General features: G+C 34.7%; 1 long non-coding RNA gene across 1 annotated transcript; it reads right to left on the bottom strand.

The window, feature by feature from the left end:
* Positions 1-2,622: 2,622 nt before the first annotated feature.
* On the bottom strand, positions 2,623-6,091 carry LOC106724498. The gene is made up of 2 exons (XR_001360311.1): positions 5,834-6,091; positions 2,623-2,739 (listed from the first exon to the last, which is right to left on the bottom strand). It is a non-coding gene; the product is annotated as an uncharacterized LOC106724498 (long non-coding RNA).
* Positions 6,092-7,685: the final 1,594 nt, after the last annotated feature.

The raw sequence follows: 7,685 nt of genomic DNA on the forward strand, positions 1-7,685 counted from the left end.
GTTGGAGTCTGCAGTCACTGAAGCAAGGAAGCCTCATGTTCGCTTCCAGCTGCCTGGCTGCCGGCCGCCATCTTGGTTGACAGTTAATTTGCATAAGGATATGCTGATTAGCCAATGGGAAGGGTAGCGGTCGTACGCTAATTACCATGTTTCTCTTTTATTAGTGTAGATATGAAATTACTTCATTATTGAACAAAGAGATGACTGTTTATCTTAGAAAAGCTCATACGTAGGATTCTAAAAATCCAAAAAGATCATGTTGAGTGTAGATTTTACAAACAGAATGTCTTGTCCACATATTAACTTTCTCTGCCCACTTTTCTTTTTCTCACCAGGGGTCATCACTGCCGCTTTGGGGCTTAACTTTGCAGATACATCTTCCAAAGTCTTGTCATCTTCTCTCCCACAACTTTTGCAGGAAAACCATGCTGCCTTCACCGTGGGGCCTGGCTTGGTGGGGGCCTCCTGATATGATAGCCACATGAGGTTGGCATCTGCTCTCAGACTGGCTGTTTTTTCCCCACCCCTTCTGTGAATTTGACATGCAATTAGCTTTGGGATAGACCAAAATCAAAAGAGCCTCATACAGTTTACAGGGGAAACATGGAGAGAGGATCACTGGAGTCAGGCCCTGGGGTTCAGAGCGGGACAGCCAGCGGTCAAGGCTGTGCTCCTGTACAGTCTGAAATCCGGTGTTGCTTCACTCACAGCAGGACTGTAAGGAAAAAGAATTAAATTGCTCTGACCCTACGCAAACCGGTTCAGAAATACAGCTTTGCTTTTAGAGAGAATACTCCTAATGCGCTCTTATCATAAGCTTTTACTTGGCCCCCTTTTGTGCTGCGTTGGCCCAATAGAGTCTGTTGTCTTAAAGCGTTTTTCTGAAATGTTTGCTCAGGAAGCACATGGAATGCGCTCCAACAAGTAGAGGCCATGATTCCACTATGTACTGAGGCTCTTTGTTTTCACGTATCAAGTGTCTGGTGCCTGTACCCAGATACTTTATTTGCCAGTAAAGATTCAAGACTGCAGGGAAGGGCAAGGGGAACCAGTGGACATGAATGGAATCCAGTAAAAGGGGAAATCGTTTATTGATTTTATTTTTAAAAACAGGTTTCTGAAAGTACTAGAAAATTCCCCTAAAGATGTTTCAGTAGAAAAAAAGCACGGTGTGTCGGCGTGAAAACAGGAAAGGGGTGAGAGAGTAGACACTATGTGATCATCGCAATCAAGGGGAAATTTGTCTGAGGTAAACAGTTCTCAGAAGCAGCCATGATTTCATGAATCTGATTTGAAATGGTCGTGTTGTCCTCCAAGTCCCTCCTGGGCTAGAAATCCACGCAGCTTACGGCTATGAAAGCTTGTGTAAGTGAGTGGGACTACCTTTGAACTTGAAAGAATTAACTTGGGACCCAAAATGATGGTGACTTTACTATTAGGGAGTAACAGAGGCAATAATATCTCATTTGTAGGGATTGGAAAATAAAAATAAGACAGAATTAAATACCTGGCAATAACATGGAAACTGATAGAGAGGTAATTATATCTAAAACATATGGAGATACTTGGATTATTCAGAAAAATAAAATATTAACATTAGCCACTAAAAACCTAGAAATAAAATGTGTAACTTCCAGACTATTAGAGGGGGAAAAACAATATGAGAAGGAAATTTATTTTATAAATTGATATCACTATTATATTCCTTATAGTAAAAAATAAAAATTGCTGAACTAAGTATTCAATTGAACTATGAAAAAACACAATAGAATCCACCCAAAGAAAATAGAGGAAAAGAAATAATAAAGACAAGAGCAGAAATTAATAAAATAGGAAAAAAACAATAAAGAGTATCAAAATGACAAAAGTTGGATCTTTAAAAAGACTAAAATGGATAAATATCTAGCAAAACTGATCAAGTAAAAGATAAAAAGTTAGTAAACAATATTAAGACTGAGGGGAGAGAAAGGACCAAACCCCAGATGTAGCAGAGATTTTAAAGATTATAAAGAATTATATAAAGAAGTTTTTTTAAAAAATAAATAGAAACTTAGATGAAATAAACAGATTCTTAGAAAAATATAAGTTACCAAAAGTGACTCCAATGGTAATAGAAACTCTGGATGGTTTGATAACTACAAATGAAATTAAATCAGTAGTTTAACTCTTCCCATAATAAAACTTTAAGCCTACATGGTTTTATAGGTGAGTTTTCCCCAAATACAGAAACAGATACTTTCAATCTTACGAAATTCTTTCAGAAAGCAGAAAAAGAGGAAACATCACCTCAACTTACTTTATAAAATTACTATAATTCTTTTACCAAAAACCAAAACAAAAACCTCACACATGAAAATAGAAGCAAAAATCTTGAACAAAATATTAGTAAATTTGGTTCTGCATAATATGTATTATATTATAGTCAAATTAGGTTTATTTTAGGAATGCAAAGTTAGTTCAACCTTAGAAAATCTATCAACATAATTGACATAACAAATTAAAGGGAAGAAGGGATATGATTATCTTAATAGATTCAGAAAAAAGCATTCATTGAAACTCAATATGCAGCAGACTAGGAATAAAAGAGAAATTCCTTAATCTGATCAAAAGTGCTCATAAAAATAACAGTAAATATTTAATCTTGAGATGTTAAAAAGTATTTTTCCTTTGAAATCAGGAACAATTCAAGGACATCCATTCTCACTTCTATTCAGTATTGTTCTGGAGGGCCTAGTTATCCTAGATAAGCAAGAAAAATAAATAAAATATATAAATAATGGGAAGGAAGACACAAAATTATTACTATATGCTGATCATATGACTGCCTGCATAAGAAATCTGAAAAAAAAATTATTATATTAGACCTTCTAGCAAGGTTACTAAATATAATGCCAATTTGTAAAAGTCAATTGTACTCTATACCAATAACACTGAGATTTTAAATTTTAAAAAGATACCATTTACAATATCAAAAATTATGCACAATACTTAGTAATAAATACAAAAGAAATATGCAATACTTTTCTGCAAACAAACAAAAATCTATAAATGTGTATTAAGAGATAGTTTAAAATACCTAAATAAATGGAAGGACATACTAACTTCACAAAGCACATGGCTCAATTTTGCAAAGATGTCAGTTCTTACAAAATTGACTTATAGGTTTAATGAAATTGCAATCAAAATTCCCAAATGATTTTTCTTGGAAGTCAACAAGCTGATTCTAATATTAATATGAAAGGTCAAATAGCTTATTGTAGTCAAAACACTCTTAAAGAAGATAAAGAAAGTAAGTGACTTTCTCAACCATATAGCATGGCTTCCACAATGCCTTCATAAGGGAGAGGCTAGTAAGCCAGACCCAGATCTACACCTGTGCAAAAACTTGATATTTGTTGGAAGTGACATTACAGAGGAAAGTGTGAACTATTTTCAGATAGTGAGGGATTCTAATTTATCTCCGTAAGAAACTGTATTGAATTCTACCTCACAACTTATTCAAAAGAAAATTCCTGAAGGATCAAGTATTTAAATGGGAAAAGCAAAATTTAAAAACTATTCTTAGGAAATATACACTGCAGTATTTAGGAATAAAGAGTCATTTTATTTAACTTACTTTTAAAAGTTTAAAAAGAGAAAAAAGTGAGAGAAAGCGAAAGGAAATGGAAATAAAATGTAAGCAAAGTGTGAATCTGGGTGTAGTGTAGATACTTTGTGTTGTTTTTTATCTCTTCAACAAAATAAACTTGAAGCTACTTCAAAATAAAAAGATTATTTTTTAATCAAGAACTTTTTAGAAGAAAATATGAGACAATCTTTACCACTTAAGGGTCCAGAAGCCATTCTTTAACACAATTTAAAGGGTAAAAATATAAAGGAAAACGTTGGCAAAATTAATTAGATTAAAATAATTCTGTTCATTTAAAGATACCATGAAGGGAGTGAAAAATAAGTACATGCTACCAACTGGGAGAGGGTATTTGCCATGCACAAAACTGATAAAGAATTAGATCATGAATGTGTAAAGAACTACTCTAATATAGCTCTTTATGTATTCAAAAATACATGCATATTTATATATCTTCCTATGTGCTAAACTCTATTAAAAATAATAAACAACACAATGGAAAAGTAGGCAAAAAAATCATGAGCATGTATTTAACAAAGGAAATAAGCCAAAAATTAATAAACATTCAGAGATGCTCAACTCATTTATAATAAAATATGCTAATTAAAACCCCAATGAGACATAATTTCAGACTCACATGAATGGCAAATGTTAAAAGTCCTGACAACGTCAGTGCAGTAGAAATAGGACATCCTTCAGCATCACCTGTTAGAGCTGACTCATCAATTCTACTTCTAGATACAGTGGGGCCTTGACTTACGAGTGTCCTGACTAACGAGTTTTTTGAGATACCAGCTGTCTCTCGCCAATTTTTTGCATTGAGTTGACAGAGTAATTTGAGTTAACGAGCTCCTTAATGAGCTCGCTCGGTCTCGGAACGAATTAAACTCGTAAGTCAAGGCCCCACTGTACTTAGGGACCCTAGCAAAATTCTTGTAAGTGTACACCAGGAGACCAGTGTAAGATTATTTATAACCCCATTGTTTGTAACAACTGAAAAAGACTGAAAGCAACCTAAAATGTCCATCAATAGTGAAATGAATGAACAGAATGGAATAGCAACAGCTACACACGGCAACAGGAATGATTCTCAATCATGTTGAGGGGAAATAAAGAAAATCTTGAAAAACTATATTCAAGCAGTCATGAAAAGATGAGATTTTAAAAAATAAGGAGTGAATTAGACAAAGAAGAAAGGGCATCACAGTCCCAGAGACGAGGAATAGCATGACCCCCTTAGGAACAGCAAATGCACAAGGCCTCCTCCATCACCTGTGGACGCTGGCACACATGAAGTCACATCTGGATACTTTTGTATGACCCTGAGAAATTCTGTATAAAGTAAATTGCTTCTTAGGTATAGTTGCAGAAGGAGAAGAGTGAGGTTAGAAAGCCAATAAAAGAGGTGAAGTAGGAAAGGAACAGAAATATTTGCAATTAATTCCTCTCTAGGAAGCCAGGTGGGGGAAATTAAATTTCATGCTTCTGCCTGCCCTCCAGTGGCATCCCCAAGGGGGAAAGAAGTGAAGGTCAATGTAAGGCCTGCTTCAATGTGAAAATAACCTGGATATTGATTGGAAAGGGATTTTAAAAGTCAAAGACAACAATATTAAGGTTTTTCCTGAGCTTTTTCCAACTCGGAAACTTAAGTTACCCTGTGTCTCTGAGATCAAAATGGGAATAATCAGTTGAGTTTTTAAAAAGTTGGAGAGTTTTTCTGTCCAGAAAGAAGGGCTTACTCTAGCAGGGCTTAAAATTAGTATTTAATTTATTAAAGCTATAAATTAAGGATCTCAGTTTTTGTTAATGTTAAATTTCAGCTTACAAATCTTGTTTCTTTTTCACTTAGAAATATAGTAATTGCCCCAAACTAAGAAAAGTCATTTTCACAGTCCTTGATTAATGTTTAAATTAACATATAAATTTAAAGAACTAAATTCTCTCTCTTAAATAACTGACAAAATTTCCTTGACATTTCATACTATAATTTTAACACATCTATATTTAATACATCCTGTCAAATGCCTTTTAAGTAAATTTAACAAATTTAATAAGTACATCTTTTCTAACATTTAATCAACTATTGTGACTCAAATAAACTTTAAAATACAATAAAGCTAATCATTTTAATCTCACAGACCTTAAAATCTGAAAAAGCATAATGACAATATTTACTACATTGATATGATCTTTACAAAGACATACCTTGCATAACAATATCAATGTTACATCAATTTTTTAATCCTGGATTTACAAAATTATCTAATAACACCAGCATTAGCACTTCTGGCTGGATATAGCAACCAGGGTAGAGTTGATTTATAGATCTTGCCATTGGACTAGCCCGGACGATACTGCCCAAGCCACAAGCCAACAAAAGGCACCCTGGCTTAACCTTAGGCTCTGTCTGTTTACCCAATCATTTACTGAAAAACTTTCATAATATTTTTCTGCATTCCTACACTTCCCTCCAATTCTCTGCCCCACCCAGATTACAACTTTTTTTTTTCTTTTTACCCAACAAGAGGTCATGGAGATTTTTTCAGATCAGTTTACAAAGAATTTCCTCAATCTTTTTAATGACTGCATTGATTTTCATTGTGTGGATATATTTGCCACAATTTATTTAAGCACTCTTCCATTAGTAAATATTTATATTGTTTCTATTCCTTCATTATTACAATCCATGATGCAATATAAAGCCTTATTCGTGTATAATTTATTTGTGTGTTTCTTCTAGCTTTATTGAGATGTGATTGACAAATAAAAATTGCATATACTTAAGGTGTACAATGTGATGTTTTTGATATATGTATACATTGTGAAATGATTAGCACAATCAAGCTAATTAACACATCTGTCACCTCACATAGTTACCACTGTGTGTGTGTGTGTGTGTGTGTGTGTGTGAGTGTGTGTGGTGGGAACACTCAAGATCTATTCTCTTAACAAATTCAAGCTTATATTACATCATTATTAACTATAATCACCATGCTGTACATTAGGTCTTCAGAACTTATTCATCTTATAACTGAAAGTTTACACTCTTTAACCAGCATCAGATGGCAATATTTTTATGTATTTCCATTTGTGAAATTCTGCTTTCTCTTAAAATTTTACTTTGTCATCTGTTTTACCTTTCTATAATCTTATATTTATACAAAGCAAACTCAGGGTGGGGGAATCAATGCTTCAAATCATAAATTTAGAAAGGCATTCATTAGAAGATGAGCCAGAGGGAAAAAAAATTAGTCTAGAATATGAAATATATACAATAAAAACAAAAGGATTTACAAACATCTTGAAACTATGAGTAATGTAGTTTTCCCACTGTTTCTGACAAGCAGGGGTTGGAAAATAAAAATTACTTCAGTGCTGGGTCTTAGTCAGTTGGAGATTCCCTAAAAAAATACCATATACTGGGAGGCTTTCACAACAGAAGCTTATTTCTCACAGACTGGGATTCCAAGAGCAGGGCACCAGAGAGTCTGATGAAGGCCCACTCCCTGACTTGTAGAAGGCCACCTTCTCACTGTATTCTTGCTGGCCAAGAGAGATCATTTCTCTCCTGTCTCTTTTTATAAGGGCATTAATTCCAGCATGGAGGCACCATTCTCAGGACCTATTTACCTCCCAAAGGACCCACGTCCAAATACCATCATTCTGGGGATTAGACTTTAACATCTGAATTTGAAGGGACACAAACATTCAGTCAATAGCAGCCCATTATAATTAGCTTAAGACGTGTAAAATGTCACTGCTTTGTCTCTATCTGGCCTCCGTCTCACCAGGAGGGACACAGATGCTGTAACAGTAGCTGTAGTAATCAAAGTATAATTCGCTGTTGCACCTACCTGCTAGTGTAAGACCTGGGGTGCCTCTAAATTCCACCCAAATATTCTGGGGGTTCCCCACAAATGTCTCATGTTTTCGTAAGCAAATTCACTCATGCAGCTGAGACACCATTCGTTTTAGTTTAAGCATTTTTAAGTGAACTACCACGGGCTTGCTTGGGCCCCAGAGCAGTCATGTTCAGCTGTGGTTCATGTACACACAA

This window comes from Myotis brandtii, unplaced genomic scaffold (genome assembly GCF_000412655.1).
Source record: "Myotis brandtii unplaced genomic scaffold, ASM41265v1 scaffold847, whole genome shotgun sequence".
NCBI classification, from domain to species: domain Eukaryota; kingdom Metazoa; phylum Chordata; class Mammalia; order Chiroptera; family Vespertilionidae; genus Myotis; species Myotis brandtii.